Here is a 24,162-nt window from a genome sequence, read left to right as displayed (position 1 = left end):
TTCAATTATTAAACTGTTTTTATCTCAACCCACGAGTTTTTCTCACTTGTGCTTTTCCAATTCTCTCCCCCATCCCATCGGGGGGGGGAGGGGGGGGGAGAGCGAGCGGCTGCGTGGTGCTTAGTTGCCGACTGAGGTTAAACCACGACAGCTTGCTAACAGGTTTCTAGTTTGTATTTGTTTTCCAATAAACATCTATTCTTTCCTAAATTATTCTATGTCCTCAGAGCAATCTTCAGCTAAATGTGAGGACGGATTTGCACCATTAGCATATATTGTCTCGAAGCTGAGATTTGCATTAAGGAAAATATGATTGTTGTGATGTAAGGACAAAAGGTGGTCTTGCCCATATTGCCGTGTTTGTCCATAATTTGCGTATTTCTTTCCTATTAGTTTCAAAGGATTTCTTTCTAGTCGGGAGCTAAATGGACCCATTCGGTGTTTACATTTATGCAAATGATCATTGTGTCACTAGGGTTGCAACATTAAAAAAAAAAAACCCACCAGTGCCAGGTATTTTACATGCCTTTGAGTATTAAAGTGATTACAATTACCTACATAAAAGGAGTTGCTTTATTAATTAATTAACTTGGAGAAAAAAGGCTAGTGACTCTCTGAAGGAATATCAATAACTGAAACATTAATTATGCAAATAAGAACTGTCTTTACTGTTCATTATTCATAGTTTAACATGAAAATTGCCTTTTAAAATAATGCTTCATTCATATATTTCAATAAATAATCTGCCTGGGCTGTCACTTGGATCTAGATTTTGAGACAAAGACTCTGCAGTGACATTGATACAGACAGACCACTCGTTACCTGTGGCACTTGTTCGAGTCACCAGTACCCAGTTCCTAATTGCTGGGCTGGTATTTTTTTGAAGGCTTGCTCTCTGAGGCAGCAATCCCCTTTGTGAATGAGTTCTTGCAAAATTTGTATTCAATGAGACAGTTGCTGCATTTCATAGGTGAGAAGGGGGGGGAAGAAGCAGCAAAACATTTGAAAAGCTTTTGTGACTTTCTTGTGGTTTCAATATGGAGGCTGTAGCAGAGTTCTGAGTCCTGTTCTAGGCTGTTAAGTTGTGGGATTGTCTTTTTCTTTGGCGAGTCAGTAGAGGTAGTACCAAGGCAAACAAATACCATAAGGAAAGCAAAGTTAGACCACGTGTTTGATAACTCTGAACTTATGTGCTCAGCCAACTTGTTGGTCCTTTTTACATTTTGAAAATGTGACTATATGCCACCTGTCAAGTGCTGCAGGTGATTTCATGCAGATTGTGAGAATACTGTCCTTGTGAAGAGCTCTGCCTTTTTATTTGCTGAAGTTTCACAGAGTGCATTAGCGAATTCTGATGAAGGATTTCCTTTTCGTATCCCTAAAGACAACAGTCAAAGGTTTCCAGGGCTACTTCTCACTCAGGTGTCCGTAAGTATTCCTACAACAGGAGAGAGAAGAGGAGCTGTGTTTTCTTTTTCATCAGCTGAACGGCTGTGCTGCGAATAATCTTGTTTTTGTTTTGAGTATGCAGACAAAAAGTAGTAGCTATGCAGTCCCAGAAAATCTTTTACTCTTCACTCCCTGAAGATTCAAACATACCCGCTTATAAACATAAGACGTTAAGATTTCCTTTTTTTAATGCCCTAGAACTTGCTATGCCAATAGCAGAAAGGGCTGATGAAGAAGTATGCCCCTCCCTTCCCTTGTAGCGTGATGAATTGTGGAAGTCCTGATTGAAAATTCTAATCACAGCCTTGCAGTCCTTCAGATCAGAACCCTTGACAGTTGATTTGCTCCTTTTCATGCCTGCTCCCTCTGACTGCTTCTGGTGCCTCTTATGCATGAGTCTATCATTAGCACACAAAGCATGATGGATTGGTTGGGGTACCTCTATCCTTAGAACCTGGGAAATGCTTCTTTTTCAGAATCAAAGAACCTGTGTGTGACATCGTCATGAATGAGAGAAGAAAGTAATACAGTATTGGATGTGCCTGTTTGCTGCCACTGTTTAGAGAGAAAATGATGCATTATGGGGAATGTAAGTATATGGCCTGCCTGTTTGGGTTTTTTACTCCTCTCTAGCGAACTGTGCAGAAAATCATGGATCTTAAACAATGAATAAGCTGAGTCCGGCAAATGCATGTAAGCTGTAATACTTTTTGGAAATCTGAACTGTAAACACTTCCAAAATTCTACTTGAGGATCAGCCTGTTCATGAAATCTCTTAACTTTCAGTGTGCTCTGATTATGATGATTAGGAATAATTGCTTTTGGTACTGACTGTGGACTTCATTCACTTTCGTGGCTTCTCTTCTATAGACATTTTCGACAGGAAATTTTTCCAAATGTTTGCAACTGCAAATGCAGATGTTAAACTTGCAAATACTTTTATTTCATCTGTGTGACTTGGCATTTAATATTTCAGTGAAAAAGACAGTTAAGTTTTGGCTCCAGTGAAAGATTGATAGGAACAATTTTCAAATGTGGTATCAAAACAAAGTGAAAATATGTCATGTTCAAATACAGAGCTCTGATGCGTCATGTGGTCTTGTAATAAATGAAATAGCACTACAAACCTGACAGATTTGCAAGAAAATGTTTTTAAATTTATGATGATTAGTTTTCAAGATGAACTGCAATAAAAAAAAGTGTTAGTAGATACTTAAAGAAGGTAAGGGGAAGCAGCTTTCTGAAATGAAAACAAGCAGGTAATGATAAGGCTGCCTTCACTTTTATATCATGCTTTCTAAAATTTGTGCAGTGAGTAAATTGATATTCTGGCTGCTGCAGCTGGCAATAACAGCTACTCATGCAAGTGTAACATCTCGTGGAAATTCCACTTCTTGGATTTGTACTTTTGCTTTGTACTGGTTGTCTCAGAAACAGGAGTAACACAAAGCAGAACTGAAGATTTTCTACCAGGACTGATGATTCTCTCTGAGCCATCAAAATAAAACAGCACTGAACCTAGTGAGAAAATGGAAGTAGCTCTGTAGCTCCTTGAAAGAAAACCGAACTTTTCTGAATCTCAACATGTTAATTTATCTTGAGCATTTGCCACTTGAAGATTTACTTCGTTTTGCATTAGGACAATTAAATGCAAAGAATATTGTTTGGTAAGATATAAACTGATTTATTTAAACATTGTTAGGTAGTATTGGGCTAAAACCATGCCTTGATACCATTTATACTTAGCAAGAAGTCAGCCATACATGCCAAGTGCTTAAGTTTTATTTGTATTGATTTAGGTTTATTTCTAGCGGTAGGGTTCCTTGCTTCACTTCTTTCCATTTCATTGTGTTTGCACAGATGCCTTGGCAATCGACAGGTGCAGAATAGCTTTATGTACCCATTAGTACAATGTAGTTGCTGGCAAACGTGATTTAATGGAGTGAATGAAGGAACTATACACTGGGACAGATCCTGGATCCAGTGTAAATTGGCATAGCTCCATTGCACCAGCATAGCTGTTTTGAAGTTGTTTGTTCCATGCTGTTACAGATTGGAAACTACATTAAACTGAGTGATGATTTGCATGTTAGCTCTTTCTTTGGTAGCATTTAGCTTAACCAACACTTGCTTTTTGAGTTACAAATTCCCAGTTGAAGACTGTCTTAAGTAGATATAGGCTTTTGTATATATGTACACACACACACACACGTATAGACCATCTAGTCAATATATAAAGTAATATATTGAAACAGTGACATTATTTTGCTACTTACTTGAGCATGTGTTTAGCAGTTTTTCCCCCTGCAAGGCCTCTGTGCTGTATATGTCTCTTGTAGTATCAATTCCTGCCAAATGCAAAAAGGTAAAATGGTATCACTCCCTAGCAGTTAGCCTTACTTTCCTTTATTTGAAGAAACTGCATTGCTATGAAAACTGATACAACTTGTGCTCATGTCAGTTTGTCTGCTCTTTTTGTCAAATCTATAAAAATGTGTATATATATGCACAGAACTGATGTTTCAGATGTTTATTTTAAAACTAGGTGCTGAAATATATATTTATGTGTCTAATTAAATGAAACTACTACTAGTGGTTCATGCTTTGGTGGGACCTGATTGTGCTCAATGTTTCTTTATATCGGGTATCTTTTTAACAACTGAGGCTGCATTTCCATGAGCAGCTCATTCCTGTCAAAAGGGCAAGCCTTACTCATCTCCTGCACATGCCAAACTCTTATTTGTTGGGTCTCTCTTGTTTAGCAGCTGAGAAGACATTTCTGTTAGAACATACAAGAAACTTTTGGAAAGAGAGTATTAGGAGGGAAATGGGATGCATTGTGACTGAAGCGTGAGAAAGAAAGGAATGAGCTTTTATGGTGTGTTTGGACAGAGAACTAGCTTTGTCTTAGTTAGGCCAGAAGTGAGCTTTCAGGTTGGACATGGGGGAAAAAGCTTCAGAAAGGATGTGAGCTGTACTTTTTCAGAACAGGAGTTCAACAGGGGAAAAAAAAAAAAAGAAGTATCAATGTCGTGTTATTTTGAAACAGCTAAAATGCATTTAAGAGGAGATGTTAGAGTTATCATTAGCACTATAAACTTTTAGGTGAGAATGTTTTATTTTGGTAAGAAGTTACATGGGAAACCCCAGCAATTGTCTGCCAACTGCTAATTTCAGGCACTTTGAGGACACCAGACTTGCAGTACTATCCTCATCTTCAGCAGTGCTCCCTCTTCTCTGTGAAAGAAACACACTTGATGGTCCTAGGATTTTCCCTGGTACCCTTGGGACAGTGGGTGTGCAGCTCAAAAGCAGTCTTTTGTCTATAGATTATAATCTAAGTTCACTTGGTAGATAGTAGAAAAGAAAAATTCTAGAAACCGTTTTGGTGAGAAATAATTTTGAGCTGGGGTTACTGTCTGAAGATGGATCTGAATGCGCTTGTCCAGTTATATTACATTTTTTCAGCAGAGATTCATGTCATGAACAAGGTCCCTGCTGGTCCCTATCAGGTCCCTATCTTACTGTGCACAGAGAAAAGAAAAAAACAAGGCCCATCTGAAGAGCTTAAGGATCCAAAGATAAAATTACTATAATAAGCAGGTGAAGGAGAAAAATACTGAAGCAGATTAAATGTATATGCAGGTGTACAGTATATTGTGGTTGCTGCCTTTAGTGCACTTCATAATGGCTTTCAAATGCAAACAAGTTGCTTTGGTCCTCAGTCCTTAGTATCAGGAATTGGTTTTATCCACCAAGATCCCCAAAGAATAAGCAAGATCATAGAATCATAGAATCATTAAGGTTGGAAGAGACCTCCAAGATCATCGAGTCCAACCGTCAACCCAACACCACCATGCCCACTAAACTGTGTCCCTAAGTGCCTCATCTACCCGTCTTTTAAATACTTCCAGGGATGGTGACTCAACCACTTCCCTGGGCAGCCTGTTCCAATGTTTAACTACTCTTTCAGTAAAGAAATTTTTCCTCACATCCAATCTAAACCTCCCCTGGCGCAACTTGAGGCCATTTCCTCTCGTCCTATCGCCAGTTACTTGGGAGAAGAGGCCGACACCCACCTCGCTACAACCTCCTTTCAGGTAGTTGTAGAGAGCGATGAGATCTCCCCTGAGCCTCCTTTTCTCCAGGCTAAACAACCCCAGTTCCCTCAGCCGCTCCTCATAAGACTTGTTCTCCAGACCCTTCACCAGCCTCGTTGCCCTTCTCTGGACACGCTCTTAACACCTCGACGTCCTTCTTGTAGTGAGGGGCCCAAAACTGAACACAGTATTCGAGGTGCGGCCTCACCAGTGCCGAGTACAGGGGCACGATCACTTCCCTAGTCCTGCTGGCCACACTATTTCTGATACAGGCCAGGATGCCATTGGCCTTCTTGGCTGCCTGGGCACTCTGCTGGCTCATGTTCAGCCAGCTGAAACTGCATGTTCTTTTCCTCCAACTAATGCCAATATCTATGCTGGGGAAAAAAAAGTAATCTGCCCTTTGCAGATGCTTGCAGCTGTGTTTTATCAGTAACCATAGAAGGAGAATGTGCTTGTCTAGAGTGCATGTCGCTTTTCATATGGAATCAGTATTTGTGGGGGGAGTATCTTTCATTAGCACATACATATCTTCATGTGTTTAGTAGAGATTAGCGTTAATTAGTTTCTCAAAATTAAAATACATACGGATTTCCAAAAGTTGAAATGCATTAGGTAAGACTTTCAAATGACCACAAGAAATTTAGCCATAGTGCTTCTGTCATTTATATGTTCTACTTCAAATGTCAGAATCCTGGTATCTAAAATGTGTCAGATTATGTTCTGTACATCACTTAACAACCGAATAGCCTGTACATTTACCACTTACCATTTGAAAAGTGTTATACAGTCATCCTATGTGGGCTTGTTTATACTGGGGCCATTTTCCATTCCCACTGAATGCTTTGTCCCCACTCTGGAATTGCCAGTAATCCATTGACGATTCACTTTCACTGAAACCTGAATTTTTCACCATCTTAGTTTGTTTTAGAAATGAGAATACTCTGGAAGACTTTCATGATCATGACTGATCAATTATACTGTGGCATTTACATTTGGATAGAATTCAAAGTTTCTTAAGCATAAATATTCACAAACATATGATGTCTGATGTGAATGTGGTGTTTAGTGATTCTGTTGTCTGTTAGCACCTGACATGAAGTGACCATAAAAGTGTATTCATTACTTTCAATAACAATTGGATTATATCTCTTTTGCAGTTTCTGACAAGTTTAGCTATCAAATAACCTGTAGTTATTTACCATCTGAGCTGATAAAGCTTTACAAGTTTTGGAAGTTAATTCAGAGAACATTTGAGTTGTACTTACCGCTGATGAAGTTCTGTACATAGTAGGCTGGATGATACTTAAGGGTGTAAAGCTTCATGATTGTTTGTCTTAAGGATTTACATTGGCTGTGGTTACACACAAAATCTAGTGGTCTAAAGGCATTAGCAAAGTAGGGTCTTCCTAATAATCTCTTCTCTCAGTTCTATATTTTGTATGTGTTAACTTAGATTTTCTGATATGTTTAAATCAATGAAATTTCATCTAAGTATTCTATTACATAAGCATTGTCAGAAAAGATGTCATAAAATTAATGTACATATCCAAATTACTCTTTATTACCATGTAGAGTTGCAATTCTGGCCTTTGTAGCTGTACCAAAGTTAACTTTAATCTAGGCAGCAGGAGTACTTACTGCTCATGTCCCAACTGTGACAGCTCAGGTTTCCAGGAGGCTGTGCAAGCCTGCCCGCCACTGTCAGTGCTCACTCTTCACAGCCTTATCTTGGCTAGTTCAGTTTCTGACTTAGTTATATTCACGAAGCTGCATTCCTATTATCTAGGTGTATGTGTAGATGATTCTTACTGCAACTGGAGATTTTGAATGCAAACTCATGAAATTTTAGTATCACTGAAACTAAGCTAGTTTGTGGATCTTCTGCGTGGTCTTGTAGTGGTCCTGTGTGTGAAGGTAATCCTCTTGCCTCCTACTGCCCGCTGACAGACAGTGGTGCATTTGTGTTGGGTTTCATTGACTTGTCTGGAGTTTTGCATAACACTGGAATTGGCCTGAAGAAAGAGTTGCAAGATTATTTTTTTTTTTTAAAGATCCTGTAAATATGTTTCACTAAATAGACAATGTGGTTTCTGTTTTCAAATTTTAACAAATACAGATTTCCTGCTGTCCTTTGCTTGCAAATCTACTGTGAAAGGCTTCTTATTTACAAAATAAGGTGATATTTATGATCACTGTAATACAAGTATGTAACTTCTTAGCACAAAAAGAAAATAACTTGTAAAAATAGGTTGATATTTGAGATTAGTATTCTGAATCCTATCAAGAAGTGCCTAAATTATATTCACCTCAGTGACTTAACATTTTGACATTTACAGCCGGGCCTTTGACTTTATAGTTTGTGACCTGCACGTCCTGGACACTATCATATCTGGGATCTGCAGTTTGAAGATGGAGTCCATCTGTGCATGCAAAAAAAAAAATTATGAATTTATTTTTAATAGTTCACTATAAATACTGTCTATACCTTAGTATAGTTCCCATCTGTGATGTGAGTTTCCACTATTGATATAGTTATTAGATTAGAATTATTAGAGTATTAGAAATAATTTGAATTAAAGAGTGATTATAAGTTGCAAAGCTTGTGCAAAAACTTCCAAAGATAATGGAAAGACTCCCATTGAAGTTAGCTGACTTTGATGTCACTGTATGTTATTTCTTCTGATACTTAAGGCTGCAGTTGTGCAGTCTAGTATGCATGAACCACATTGTAAGAATGGGGATTTAGGATTTGTCTAATATTCTGATATGTACTTTGATGAGATGAGCTAAGTTCTTAGTGGAGATTTTAGTTTACCTCTTAAATTGGAGAAATGTTTTTCTTCTGAAGACTGAGTGTAGAGTATTTAATCAGATTTTGTATGTGTTGAACTTTTCTATTTGTCAGTGGAGCAGCTCATACACACCCTCTGTACTTGCTCAAAGGGAAATTTGTGTACTTGAAAGTTTTGTGAAGACAAAATGCATGTTCAGAAAGTTGACCATGTAAACTCAGTGTATGTGCTTAGTGGTAATTGCTGGGAAAATAAAAAGTGCCGAGGAAGCTAAATTTCCTTCCTGCTCTGCCGTTGTTAGGTGGGAGTTAACGAATCATTTTTGCAATAGGGGATTCAATATTCTAGCTTCCTTTTTAATTTGTACCTTGGCAAATACAGGCAGACCGATCAAAGGAGACATTGTCAGATTACATGTGAAGTCAAGATTTGTACTTTCCCAAGGAAAATGTGCATTTCTATATAGATCATTCTACAGTCCAATACCAGAGTTTATTAAATATTGGAAATGTGATCCATAATAAAAATGAGAAAAATGTATTGATATGTTCATCTTTTAAGCAATAATCAGTGTGGCTTGTCTTAAATGGTCTAGACTTGCATTTTAACATCTAGTGACAAAGTGGAAAGGCTGTACAAACATATGGTACTTCAATTAATAGGGGCAATATTAAGCTTTGAAAGTCTTCTAGAGCTTTTGTCTCTGTTGGAGCACTCTCTGTGCTGTGAATCTTCCCTAATAGTTACAGCAAATGAATTAAAATAGCCTTTGGGCTATTTTGTTGCACTATGTTGTTGGGAAAAAATTAATCCTGTGCCATTTTGCATTTGCTGTCTGTGAATCAAACTGTGAAAGCTAATTTAAAAACTTTCACACTTGGCTTGAATGAGGACTGCCAGTGCTTGGAGAATGTTAAATTGAGCACAATTAGCTCAGAGTGGACTAGCTTAGACATACTTATCAGCCTCAAAGTGCTCGGGCTTAATGACTGCTCTGATAAACTAACACAGAGGTTACAGAGAAGAACTTAAAGGCGTTAAGTTGCTACTAAAAACTTACCCTGTATAGAATAGATCTTTAAAACCAAAATAGTTTGTACACCGAAGAGTAGGGAGCCCTATTGCAGGGAGGTGGTGAGGCCCTGTGGAAAGTTATATACAGCACAGTGCTCCATCCATGAAAGGGAAACGAAACAACTTATGAACCTGCTCAGGAATTTTAAAGGCATAAATAATGTAAGTATAATACATTGTAATAGCAATAAATCGCTATTTATGGTTTCTGAAGTAGTTGGGTGTCATAGATTTTTAAAGAAGAGAAGGGTTGTTTTTTTTTTTCTTCCCTCTTTTTTCTTGGAGAAGACTGCCTGCAGTTTTTTATCTCCAGGTGCTGAGTGAGGTCTCAGCTCAGGTTACTCTATGAGGATTGTAGTAAGCAACCACTGAACTTCCTAGTGGAGAGAGACCCTGATGGTAAATTTAAAACAACCGAGTCTGTAAATTAGCATTCTACATGTCATCCATTCTTATGTGAGCAACAAGAATTGTGCAGACAACAGCAACATTTTTAGTTAATGAACCCAGCAATAAGCACTATTCACATTTAACATGTTTACAGGGGGTAACGTCCAGTCAAAAACTTCCATTAATTCTTCTTGCATGAATATTGTGTGCATGAGTGCATACATTTATGTGTGGATTTGTATATATGTGTACGCTATTAGTGTATGCAGTGTTAAAGCATATATAGTAATTCAAAAAGAACCACTCAAGAAGTTTCATTATGCGTGTAAATATATTCAGCAGAAGACTTAAAATAACTCTTTAATGGGTAAAAAAGGAAAAATTATGCCATTTGAATGAGGAATCTATTTTGAACTATAGTATATGCACAGTCTGTTTTCTGCCTTTCCTTTCTTGAAATTGTTGCCTGAAATATTATGATGGCATGCAAAGGCTTTGCTTTAAGTTTAATTTTAAATTTAATTTCTCTGAATGCTTTCAGGATACTATTAAATACACAGTAAAATTGGAACTTGGTAATATTTGGCACTCAATTTCTATAGAAATGGCATTCAGGATACAACTTTGGACTCATAAGTAAAATAAGATGAAATCACACATGTTAATGATGATTTTCAAATATTTTCAACAACCTGTAAAAGTAATTTCTGCCTTGATTTGGTTAGTTATATGGGCAGCAGGGGGGGAGGGTTTGTAACAGTTGTATAGATGTAAAGCCGTGAATGAACTTTCTCAATCTGTTAATCCAAATGTTCTTTAATGGATAAAAATAGAATCAAATTACTGCACATATAAAAATCTGGGAGTTACTTACTGAGCTTCAAACAGAATTATTCTTCCAATAATATTCTGAATATTCTCATGTTTTGGTCTTGAATAGACTGGCAGAGGGTTACTTTGCTGCTAAAAGGCTAGGCATCCTCAACTGTGTTTGCTTATGATCTGGTGACATCAATTGTTCTTCAGTTACACTTGAGTCCTGATAGGAAGGCTTGCTGGAAAAAACAAAATTAAAAAAGCTTTTATTAATATGAAGTATTTGCTTTGAGAAGATGTTCAACCAATTAATACATTTGTTACCAATATAACTTCCTCTGAAATCACAGCCAACTTAGTGAAGACTTTTGTGAAGGTCACTGTGGATCTGTCTCAGTTATTCTCCTCCCATTTTTTCCGAGCCGTTCAGCTCTGATGAGGAGCCATCCCCAGCCTCGTGGTGCTTACTCCAGTGCAGGTTCAGTCCTTGCAGGTGGACCCAGCCAGTAGAATCAATACATTTGCTTCTGCTCTTACCAGAGCTGTAGCATTATAGCAGAGTAAAGCGTAAATCACAACGGGACGTTTCTACTGTGGGTCTCAAGGCATGTGTTCCTTTCAAAGTCATCAGTCTGGAGAAAATAAAAGGAAAATAAAACCCTGTCCAGAACGTAGACAGATGTCCTTTCTTGTCTGTTTGAACCAGAGGCTGTATTGCAGGTGTTCTGAACTCGCCCTCATGACCCCTCTATCATCATCTTGGGCGGTTACAAGATTTTGAGCTAGTCTCCTTACAGGAAACTGAACTGGCGAACAGTCTTGCTTTCTTCAACCAGACTGCTGCTCAATGTATCCTGGTGCTGGGTGTGCACTGCAGCAGAATTTTATTCCCAGTTGATTAGTTTGGTCAGGTCAGCCCTGTTGATTGACTTGCCAGAGCTTGTAGAACCAGCACCCTGCCACCCTGCTTTCTAGTCAGTGCTGTGCATGAGAACAGCTGGTTCAGGAGTGACCGTGGTACTTTGTTGTGCATTTGAAGTGGTGGTAGATAAAGTACCACCAGTCTTCAGTGGTGTATAATTTGTGGAGAGAAACGGAGAAGATGAGAGAGAAGCTTTTTTTTCTTGGCTGAATGTCACATTTCCTAAGGAAAGTCTTTGGCTCAAAGATGGACTACTGTGTCTTTGTGTGTTTGGTTGGTTGGTTTTATTTAATAAAGTAGTGCATGGCTTATAATAATAGAAGCCCTCTGTGAGCATTCGAGGCCTCAAGACTGTTTTGTCTTTCCAAGCAATTTTTGATACTGCTTTGACACAAACAGATCTGAAAGTCACAGTTACAACTGGACCTCCTGTCTTTCTTTCCTATCCTTCTCTGCCAAAGTCTTGTTTGAGAGACAGTCACTTCTGCCAGACTCTTACCACATATTGCTAAAGTAACTTCTGCAGGAGTAGGTGCTGAAAGAATGCAGCTTGCAAGCTGAATTCAAGAAGACACTGCAATATGGTTGTGGTACACCTGTGTTGCCTCTTTTTCCTGTATGTTATTATACACATACATAAAAATGTAAATTACTATTACAGAGCCAAGCACATCAGTAAAGAAATGCTAAATTTAACATTGTCCAGATGGAAGATAACTGAATGCAAAGTGGTGTGTGCAGTCACATAGTAACTTTTCTTTCCAATTAGAGTCTTCGTGCAAAAGAACAGATCTCTGCTGGAGGGTCAAAATCAGGATTGCATGATAAATGCAGTCACTGTCTGTAGGAAACTTTGTTGCTTAGTAAGCAAGGTAGAAGGAGGAAGGGATGATCTCATGCCTTAGGGCAGCAGGACGAGGTCTTGGAGATTGAACTGTATGTATCATTGCTTTTGCTATGTGGCGTGGAAGATTTCAGCTCCAATAGATACACTTCGGTTTGGTAAAGTTATAAGAAGCTAAAATGAGAATTCGTAATGGGAAATGTCAGGCAATTTTAACAACACATGATGTTACAAACACCATTATAATTAAACCAAAATACCTTGTCAGTATCCAAATTAGAAAAATGTCTACAAAAATGACCAAAAAGACTAATAAAATTCTTGTAAGAAACATTAGTTTTGACTCAGATTTTATTGTCGTGTTTTGGGCTACTGTAATGTGTATTTCTTTGAATGGATTACCTGAGTTAACACATTAAATATCATGAATTGTAGCTACTGTGTAGCCACATGTAGCTTGTGTACCTATGAACTAGAAATATAAAGTGTTTTCTGCGACTGTGGTTGGAAATGAATCCAGGAAACTCTTACAAGCGTAGTTTGCAAAAGAAGCAAGATTTTTTAGACAATGAACCGAACTTTGCTTTGCTGATCTGATACCATGTCAATAGTCTTCTTTGTTTTTTCTTTTTTTTAATTGACTTTATTGCTAGACACTGTTCTGTACTATTACCAATGTAATAATTGGTAATCTGCCCTTCTCACTGTGTTTTTGAAAAAAATCTGTCTGAAGATGGAACCCAGTATGCATGTTTTTTGGGGGAAAAAAAAGTAACACCTCTATGCTGTTATTAAAATTAAAGAATATGGTGTATCTTGGGCTTTTTAAAATATAAGTAGGATGAAGAATTCACTGCAGATGATACTGTTGAAAGGCTTTGCAAAAGGAGGGCAATCAAGTAGGCATAATTAGAGTTACTATTTAAATATGCAGAAAGCAAAAGCTTATCTGGAAAAGCAGAATGAAGTTATAACAGCGTAAGACTAATGTAAGAATGATTTGCAAGCAATAAAATCACATCTCCCTGACTTTGTAAATACAAAATAATAAGCAATATTGAATAATGGAGACAGTGATAGTCTGGCTTATAAACCCAGTGGTATGTGATTTTACCATTAGATCTTACCTGAAGGGGATAGATTGGTTTAACACTGATAGAATTGAGTTATGTGAGGATTACAGGTATTTGGAATATGTGTGCAGTAAGGGACGAGAGTAATTGCTCAAGATAATCTCCTAGCAGTTAACTCAGAATAATGGTATGAAGTTGGCGAAACCTCTATTCTCAGGTTTTACGTCTTCCTCCGAATCAGTCTGAATGTATGAACGCCTCTGAAGGAAGGAGATGTGACTCTTACTGCCAGCATCATTTTAAAAGTTTGATGAAGAACAGAAGAATGTGCTGTTAAGAACAAATCCTCCTTGGCAGAGAAATGGGTAGGATGGTCTTCAAGTTCTTAATCATCTCTGATTTTTGTAACTCTGTCATTATTTTCATTAATTAACTTGAGTGGGTAGCACAAACATCATGTCTTCCAAAACTAATGTTATTGCTGCCTGCTATGTAGTCTGTGGAACTGAAAAAACCAAAACAAACCAAAATGTTAAAGTGACACATAGGCAGTAACTTCATTGAATGCATATTTATCCGAATGGCTTTAATTGGACATCGTCTACAGTCTCGCCATATTGTGCTGAGAGCCTGTCTGATTTCACAAGCTGGCAAGGCCAGGCCTACCTAATGCTGGGCATCGTGAGGAAGCTCCTGAGGAGCTGCTGGAAACGCTGTAATTCAGGATCTGGCGTTCTTCCCTGGGGCTTAGCTGGAGGGCACGGGGCTGCCAAGGGTGCCCTGCTCAAAGGAGAACAAGAGCCGAGGGCCTGACCGCTGGTAGTCGTTTGAGTTCCCATGGCTCTTTCACAAGGGCATGGGTGCTTAACCCAATGGTCCTGGCTACGTTCCAAGTGGAGTAATTAAATTCTGCATTCCTAAATTCCCTCTCATTTTAATTGGATTAGGTATTCTTCACCTTTTGGCTTTAAACTTGGCTAAACAACTCATTTTCATTATAGCAGAGTCTTTATTTCCGATTAGGGTATATTATCCCTGAATATAATGTACATTGTTTTAAGTGTACCAGGTGTTTCAGGAGAGCAGTGTACAAGGTAGATCAACATTTTACTTACATTTTTAATTGATTTTCTTTGCTGTACTGAAGTACACTCATTTGATGGTTATTCCTGATTGCCCTCTCAACTTACAGGCCTTGTTGAGACTGTATAAGCAAAGACAGTTTATAAAAATATTTTAGATCTTCACTGCATCCAGGAAACCCTCTGTTTGCCTGTGTGTGCAACTTTCAACTCATTTGTGTAGTCGGTGAAATCTAGGGCATCACTGGAAGTTTAGTCCTCAGCTTGTATTCAAATGTTCACCTAATCATTGAGATTGCTTAGTACTTCGCGGAAACAAGCTTGTAAACAAGGGAATCTGTGCTACATCTCCTCTAAAATATGGCTTGGTTTCTAGTGTGCCAGTAACTTCTATTCAGGTACTGGAGCCTAAATAATTGATTTTTCCGTGTGTGCCGTTGCACAGCATTTTAAAACCCAGGCTGTTGTTGATGCATACTGTGATTCTGCAGAAATTTTAATTAATGAATGGGGATATCCAGAAGATGTATGAAGTAATGAGAGTGAATACATGTTTTAAATCTGAGATGTTAATTTGTGGACAGTACAAATCTTTTGATATGGATAAAATTCAGATTAGTTCACTTAACGGTTCACCTGGCCCTAATGATACCTAAATTTAGAACTTGCGAGCACCACTGGCCTGTAATCAGAATATGTTTTTCCCTGCATAAAATGGAATTATATTAGTCAATTAGCATTAGCCAAGTCTGAATTCTGCATCTGGTTAGATTTAGTTGCACTCTGCTGATGACAGGGCTCTATTTGGCATTTTGTTTGACCTGGATATGTGCATCTTTCTTAGTGCTGTCAATCTTCTCTTATGTTGCTCACTGTACTCGTGTTACTGAAAATCCAAGATCCATAGCCCTTTATTAAATTATAGAGTACATTTCTTGTACCTGTAATATTTACCTTTGGGTATTAGGACTTTTTTTCCTAGGAAATAACCTGGTACAGGATTTTGTGGGAGTTTCTTACTCTAGCCTCTCTGAAAACTCTCAAAAGGGGGGGAGGGGGAAGGGAACAAGAAGACATCCAGGCATATCTTTGTGGGAAAATCTTTAAAAAAAAAAATAGTAGTAATGAACACATCTGCATTTTTTTTTTTCTAATTAAAGAGTATATTTCTTGTAAGTAATTGCACAGAAGTCTTTTTAAAAAAGCAGGATCCCACTTGTGTTATGGCCTATAAATGTGCTTTCTATAGCATTCTGTCCCCTTTCTCTGTATTAATTCTAGAGGACTGCTCTAAACTGACATAAAGCCTTTTCGTTGTGGACTTGATTTTGTTGGTATGCAAAGAGGGAGGGTAAAAACAGCATCCTGTCTTTCATCCTTCTGGATGAGGATTAATCATGATCACAGCTGCAGAATAATGCAGATCTTAGCTGCTGGGGTTGGAGAGGGGGAAGGGACAGGCAGTAGGGAGAGCAAAGGACATAAGCTGTCTTTACTTCCACATGCCCTTTCTACCCTCGGAGGCACTGCATTTCATGGAAGAGTTGCAAGAAGCAAATACTCAGAAATTGTTCCCCTTCCATTGACTTAGTGGATCCCCTTGTATTTCAATTTATGCTTGCTGTCTGCCAGAAGCATTCCTTGACTTCATGTGCACTGTCCCTTACTACAGGATACAGCACAGTACTGTCTTTATTATATGACAGCAGTTCATATTAAATGAAGGCACAGATTTGCTGTTGCCCCAGCTTACCTTTTTTTTTTGACTAATTAATTTTTCATGCATCTTATGTTTTTCTTTTAATCATAAGGAATGCATTCAATTTACAGTAAGACACACACACACAGTTTTTGCATGGCTTACTTGTTTTCTTGATGATGCATTAGGCAAAGGATGCCGAAATGCTGCTGGCTCGAAGGTACACAGATTTAGACCAGTGACTTCTACTGTGTCTCTGTAGATAGCCCCTAAATGCTTTGCAGGTCAACTGTTTCTGAAATGGATAAAAGTGTGCTAATTCCTTCAAGGTAAATCAGAAGATTATGACATCTAGGAAGAAGAAACTGCCAGACGCCTCATGAGCAATATAACTAGGACTGACCCAATAGCATCTCTAAAGCTTCCAATAAAATTGCCTGAGTCGTCTGCCAAGAAGCCAGATGCTGCTGCTGGAAAAATACCTTCTGTAGCTTGGCGTTTGTCCTGTAATTGCTTCCAAGAGAGAATAAACTGTAGCATGACAGTAGAAGGTGAATGGTTCCTCACTGCATGCTACTTGAGTGATTTTTAAAAATGTTTAGAAAATAAGCATGGTTTTGTGATGCGTTGCCACTTGTGCAGGTCCGTATACTTGTTTAGCTGCTTAAGAGTTCCCTGAATAATCAAGAGTATCTTTCCCCCCCTGGTACTTTAGCCTGGCAGTGGCTTGATTTTTCTGTTTCTTTTACGTAATTCCTTTGACAGGGCCCCTAACCTGATCACTTAGGCTTTGATTCTGCAAGTGTGTGATGTCGTCATGTAGACCTCTCCAGTTGCAAGGTTATAGCACAGTGGAGACCGGTAGGATTCCCTGTACGGATGTTGCTCTATGGAATTATGATACAGAAAACAACACCTGGCCCACGCATTTTCAAGGGTTAGATTGTTGGGTGGGTTTTTTTCTCCCCCTAGAGTATATTTTCAAGCTGTGGGAAGAGTGCTGTCTTTCATTATTTAGAAACACTGCTGAATCTTACCCATGAACAGAAAATGTGTAGAGCCTGACTTCTTATGGAAGGTGCTTTGACCCTTTTAAAGTGGTTAACATTCTTCCTCATGTAAAGCAGAGGCATTTGTGGAGCAGTGTATGACATAATCAGATACAAGGCACTGCATTCACAAATGAGATGAGAACACATAAGTGAATTCAAGAAAATTATTTATGGTTTGAAATTTCTCCAGTAAAATCTAGCAGCAGTTCCCAAATACTTCCATTTGGTATCGTTCAGAAGTCTGCCTGCTGTTCATCTTAGCAGTCATGTGGAATTATCTTCGTGAGTGACATTGCTGGTTTGAAGACTGGAGTATTTAAATGGAATTGTCAAAAGTCTTTCTGTAGCTAAAACTCACTTACTAGACTATTTCAAATATTGATATTTGTTGGTTGTGGAACAACAATGTAAAAATAATTTTTGCTTGTGTGTGTAAATTTATACTTACAGTCCCAGAAACCTTTTGCTTTTTCCCCTTTGCTCTGCTAGTCAATGAACTTTGGTAGAAATCGGGTGGTTGGGTTTGGTGTAATAAATCAAAAGTCCGTTTACAGCGAGGTGAAGTCCTCTGATTAATTTTCCTAATACTTAACTGTCAGGGAACAAGGGTTGAGTGTTGAAAAATAGCAGTGAATAAAGATCCTGGCATAGGGTTTTTTTGTTGTTGTTGACATTAGGAAAGTTTGCTTTGCTTTGCTGTAATGTCAGTAAGCATTCAGAAAATTGAAGGGCACGATGTATAGGTTAACTTGTGTGACTGAGCAAATCTCAAAGGGACCTGAAAAAGTTGGTGCAAAATTCACGTCTGTTAAAAAGGCCAGTACAAAGCATCACTTTAAGCTCTATTTCAGATTTCAAAGTATAGCTTAAGTTGGATCTTGTGTAGGTATTGTGCTGTACTTTATTTTAAGTGAATGAGAGGGTGAGTCCCAGTTCAGTCTCACTTGCAATATTAAGAAAGTCATCTTGAAATTAAAAAAAAAAAAAAGAGCTGAATTAAGATATTTCTATAAAGGACAGGAGATGAATAAGTTGCCTTCAACTTACTGTGCCACTTAAAAACATGCTGAGCTGTCCAGGATGCGAGACATTTAATTCCATAACCTCTTCTTCCAATTAGAAGGCACAGATTCTGATTGTGAGGAATTTGCATTTAAATATAAAATGTGGTGTCTCTGACATTGCTTTTACCTTCTCCCTGATGATGCTCCTGACTGCATACTTCTCCCTTTCCTTCAGTGTGATGATTGCACCACTGTGCTTTAGTAATCATTTAACAGCTCTAATTACAGAATACTGTGATCCCAACTGTGTACTTTGTCCTTTTTCCCTTCTTAGTCTTCACTCTGTTTCTTTGGTGTTGAGAGGATCGCAAAAGAGCCGTTCTTCTTTGCAAAAATAAATTCCAAAGACCCTGCTTTGGTAATGTACAGATTTGCATTTTCTTGTTGCTTTAGACTTAATGACATTGGATTTTAGACACATAGGGGTTGGTTGGTCTGGTGTGGTTTACATCAGTCACGCCAGCATAACTTCACTGACACTAATGCAGATACACCAACATAAAATTGGTGTAACTCCAACTCCATTAAAATCAATGGAGTTACGCCAATAGAAGTCAAATGCAATGCTATTGATTTTGTGCTGGTGTGACTTTATTGACTTTAATGGAGGTAAGGCAGTTTTCTGCTAGTGGAAGTCAGATCGCAGTCAGGCTGTGCCTGGGCAGTATTTGTAGCAGTTGTGAGTTTTGTTTCTTGTTTGTTCTTACACAGTGCTACCAGAAATTCTTTTTCTTTCCTGCTTCAGGGTCAGCGGTGTAGTAATCTGGGTACAGTAAAGTCTTGGCATAACGCAATTCATATAGGAAAAGCATTTAGGTAATTCAGTTTCACTGTGAGCACAGGGAATTTCTAGTCCAATCTGAACGACCTCCTACGTTATCTAGTAACATAGCAGCCTCTCAGTATCAAAGGAATGATGTGAAGTTTTTAAGCCTGTTATGTTCAGTGGCAGTGCGCTTTTTTTTTTTTTTTAATGCAGTACCCTGCAAAAGCTTACAAACAGCACTTTGAGTGGAGTTTTGCATCTCGGAGCTGAAAAATACGCTTAAAGGAACAATGTATGTTGTATTTATACCTCCAGCACACAGGGGTTTTGTTACTCATTTTCAGCTCCCTGGACTGGAGTTGCATCCCCTGCTACACAGGCAGAGGAGAAGCAAAGAGGAGCCTGTGTATTGCTGCCTTCCCGGGGTCTGGTGGGAGAGTGCAGGGAAGTCTGTGTGTCAGCCTTTTCCAGGACCAACTTGTTCCGTTTAAGGCTGCAAATGCACTTGTCCAGCAGACTTGCATGCTTGCTTATGGAATTGAAGGCGTACAGTGCAGCCACGACTGTTTTTAATAACTGTCATTTCTATTTTTATTTTCATCCTTTAATTTTCTGTGGCAATAGATTTGGGGTTTGATTCTGTCCCTTCTAGCCTTGCAAGACTCCTGAAAGCAATGCTACTCATGCTGCCTGATGATGCTCCCAGGTATACCTAGCTCAAAGAAGAGGTAGGTGTTAACAGAACCTGTGGAAGGGTTGTTAAATGTTATTTCACAGAGTTGAAGCTGATACCTGGTTATTGGAAATCGGACTGAGACAAACTGGAGGGAACACAGCAGCACTAGCTCTGGGCCAGCAATAGAGCAGAACAGTGGAGAGCAGCAAGTCCTGGGTTCTCACTGCTGGGTGGTTTTTTTGTGGTTTTGGGTTTTTTTTTGGTTGTTTTTTTTTTTGTTTTGGTTTGGGTTTTTTGGGTTTTTTTTGTTTTTTTTTTAAAAGGCTTTCCACTGTGATTATAGAAATTCTTTTCAGAGGATGAATTTCATGTTGAAAGGATGGAAGGAAAAAATATTTTTCTATTGGTCTTTAGCAACTGGCTCAAATCTAGCAGTTTTTCTTAAAAGTATCTGAATATCCTTCCTCAGAGAAATTATGAACCAACATCATGTAGTTTTTCCTGAATGCAAAATGGCATACTTTTGAAAGTATATTTCAAAAATTCTGTTAACAGCGAGGTCGATGTGTTCTGTTTTGCCTTTGTTTCCAGAATGCTGTCCTCTATAATGTAAAATAGAAACTATAATATTAAAATGAAATGTTAGTAATTTCCCATTAAAAATGTTGATTAAATAAATTCATTCCTGTGAAAAGTGTCTTTTTAATCCAGTCAGCATTTTCTAGTGAGTAGAAAATTCACAGCATTTTTGGTGAATAATTGGTGAGGTGGAGTGTAGTATTCACCACTACATGGAATGATTTCCAGGAGGAATTTTAGTAATTATGCCTGCTGTCATTGGAATACTAATAAATATCTTACTTTGGAAATATTTTATAGGTCAATTTTTTGGCAAGATGCTCTTCTGGTGGTAAATCAGCTTCAGTGGTGCTATTTACACCATCTGAGGAACTGGGTAGCATGCCTGAAAGATGCCCTTGAGATAGAATAATGAAACATATTGTAAAGCACAATAAATTTAATAAAATGTGTTATTTGCCTTGGTTACATGTAGGTTTTTTTAAAAACAAGCTTCTTGTTTTCAGGAGATGAGAATTATTTTATAAATACAACTAAACAAATAGCAACTATACACAATGGGAAATTAAACGTTATGGTTTGAGTACTAAGTAGTTTTCTGATGTCAGAAGAATTAAAAAGGGTTAATCAGGAGGTATTGGTCTGGTATCTCACTACAAACTTAGTACAGAGAGCATAATAAAGCACATAAATCTCCTCCCTTCATCTTATATATAGAAAATGAGGGGTGGAGGGGAGTACTTGGTCATTTTAGAGGAAACGAAACTAAGTATGAAATATGGAGGCGGTTTTGAGTCTTTGCAGGCTGTGGAACTTAGGGAGGTAGGAGGAGGAGGAGGAGGAAGTAGGGTGCTGGGTTTCAGAGGAGCATTTGCAGTTTGCAACGGGAGATTTGAGGAGCTAAACCGGGGACTTGGCTTTCCACATGTCTGCGGTGGGAATGAACTTTTGTGTAGGATCTCAGTTTGTGCGCATGAACAGTAAGCTTCCTTTTACCTTTACAGGCTACAGAAATGCCGGTAAAGAAATTGCAGGAAAAAGCAGTGATTGACATGCCATGCCATGACAGAGAGTCATTTGACTTTGTCACTAGAAACAGTTTATTATGCCATTCTATTGGCAAATGACAAAACTAGAGAAGAGAGACCGGACACATGCAACAGTCTAACAGAGATTGTTTTCTTTTGCAGGCTAGCCAGAATTTTAATGCATGAGCTGGCTTAGATTTTGCTGCTAAACACATTGTTATAGAATTTGCTCTAATGAAGTATCTACACAGACATCTTCTCCTGTTTGCTTTTCTTTTCCTCCTCGTTTTCTCATCTGTGTCAGTGTCTTAAGCTCCCTCTTTGACCTCGTCTTCCTCATTTTTTGGTTCTTGCTTATAGGCCTTATTGGCTGAAATATATCAGTGAGTTTTGGACCAGTCTCTTGGGTTTCAGTTTGGAATTAGTGTAGTGCCTTCTGTAAAAGATTAATACTCTGATACCAAGTAGCTTCCCACAGGATGTTCTCAAGACCTGACCATTAGGGAAATGAACTGATTAGTACAAAATAGTGTGAGCAGCTCCAAAGGATTTCATGGCCTCCTCTCTCTGGAGGGTATAAAGGGCACTGGTGGCAAGGATGGGTTTTTTCACCATCTGTTCGTGTGTGGTCCCACTGAAGTTCTCTGTGTTAGGCTTCATGATCAGATGAGAAGTTGATGAGTTAACGTTTTTCTCCCTGGATAGCAGTCCTTAGCACTTGAACTGTTTTCAATTTTCCAGGATTGCAGCACTTTTAAAATAATTTTGTCACTTATATTTTTCCCTTTTAATACGTTTGGGTTTTGTTTAACACTTGCAAAATCATGGGTGTCAACATTTCCTTACCAGATTATTATATTGGGTGCTTTGGAGGAAAGGAAATGAATTGCAAGACTTCAGAGGTATAAAAGCAAGAGCTAAGGATGGTAGCATGGTTTTTGTTTTGTCAAACCAGGGTTTGGGAGGTACCATCCTCTTGTCAAATCCCACTTTGGGGCTGTGGAGAACTTAAATACCCAGGGAACGCCAGGGCTTAGTTACAAATCCTTTCTAAGACTGCTTTTCCTTTACATAAGCAGATGGAAACTGGTTTCAGGGGAGGGAACTTCTCAAGTTTTGAAGCCCTGAAGAAAATTAATAAATTCATGTATTTTAAAGCCAGAGGGGAAGTATTATGATCGTCTTGTCTGACCTCATTCATAACTCGGGCCAGGGGAAGTCGCCTAATAACCCCTTCATGAGCTCGCTCAGGCGTGGTTGAAAAGACAAATGATTTGACAGAAATTGTTGTTTTACAAATGCGTGGGGGAGGCGGGTGGAGCATGTGACGAATTTCCCTGAGCATAAAAGGTCCAACCTGTGGTAATCCTAACTGCAAAGTAAATTTACAAAAATATTTCTTCACTAAGGCTTTAAGTTTTATGCCGGCGTAGTAGTAATACAGAATGCAGGCTGAAGACTTCTCTTGGAATTAAAAGCCACTTTATTCCAGAATGCACTGATTGTGTTCCTGCTGTAGCCACTTACTGACATTTTCTATTCCCTTATTATTTTGTTAAAACGAAGAGCTCTGAATCCTCTAGGAAAAGTTGAGGCATGCCCATAACATTGTACTAGCTGGAACAGTAGCAAGGCACACAAGAAGATCATTAGAGTGGTGGATACGTGTAAGATGATGGATTTTTATTTTTTTTTTTTTTAAATGCAGCTAACAAAATGTTGTCTTTAGAGCAGGGAGAGAAAAGGTGGCAGAACTGATCAAAGAAAATGGCATCTCATTGATAAAACACATGCTGCAGTACTTCCCACAGTTGGAAGACCGTAGTATTTAACAACGGTGACCTAGATTGGAGGAGACAATAAAAGCTGTTGCGGCAAACAGCAGATTGACTGCCATCCTCATCTGGGTAATAAACGACTGAAATATGGGCAGTATATGAAGGTTTACTAATGTAGCTTACATAAAGACCTGTACTTTTGGAGGAGTTGTCTCTGTAGCAAATTCAGTTTGAACTATAGTTTGCATCTGACAGATGTTTATGTGCTCCTTTACAAAGATACCTATTACTTTATTCAAGGATCTATGAGCCTGTGAGAGTATGACCTGATTAGGTTTTAAAGTAAATCAATATGTGAACCTGTCCAAAAATAGACATGCATTTATTTTAAAAAATATTACTCAGTGGCATAGCCTCAAAGGGATATAGCTTTTCTGGAGAGTTTCAAATGAGATAGCAGTCATATGTTGTTATTTTAAAATATTCAGTGCCATTCATATGCTACTATTTCAGCTATCCTGTTGAATGTAGCTGACAACAGATGACATTCGTGATGCTTTGTACCCACAACAGTCTTCTAAGACATTAAAACTTGCTTAACTCTTGACCCTGGGGGTATTTTGTATTTCTTTTTAATTTTTTTCTTTTTTTTTTTTGTTTTGGGTTTGTTTTTTTTTTAACTAAATGGACCTATTATAAATATTTTGCTTTTGTTAAGTGGTTCATGTTAGTGCTTCTTGTGAAGTTATGCAGTCAACCTTTTACATAAATATAAATCCAAATTCTAGAAAAATAAACTGTCAATCCAACTGTGATTTGGGAGATGCTTTAAGTAAGTCCCATTGAGCTGTAAAGACTGATGCATCCCTACTGTGCTGTAAAACTAAATATTATTAAATAGGGTTGTGTGCAGGGGAAGGAGATGGGGGTTGCGAGGGACATCTGTTCTCTGCAGCGCTTTTCTCCCTGTTTGCT

The 24,162-nt window shown here is 38.3% G+C and overlaps 1 protein-coding gene across 1 annotated transcript in view; it reads left to right on the top strand.

The window, feature by feature from the left end:
• The first annotated feature begins 1,978 nt into the window (after positions 1-1,978).
• The window catches only part of DAB1 (Dab, reelin signal transducer, homolog 1 (Drosophila)), a 147,164-nt gene continuing 124,980 nt past the window's right edge, over positions 1,979-24,162 (top strand). Inside the window, exon 1 of the mRNA XM_009319799.1 lies at positions 1,979-2,038. The gene's annotated coding sequence lies outside the window, so the exon portion shown is untranslated. The remainder of the gene's footprint in view (positions 2,039-24,162) is intronic.

This window comes from Pygoscelis adeliae, unplaced genomic scaffold, assembly GCF_000699105.1.
Source record: "Pygoscelis adeliae isolate BGI_AS28 unplaced genomic scaffold, ASM69910v1 Scaffold181, whole genome shotgun sequence".
Lineage (NCBI taxonomy): Eukaryota > Metazoa > Chordata > Aves > Sphenisciformes > Spheniscidae > Pygoscelis > Pygoscelis adeliae.
This window is presented reverse-complemented; position numbering and strand designations above follow the sequence as displayed.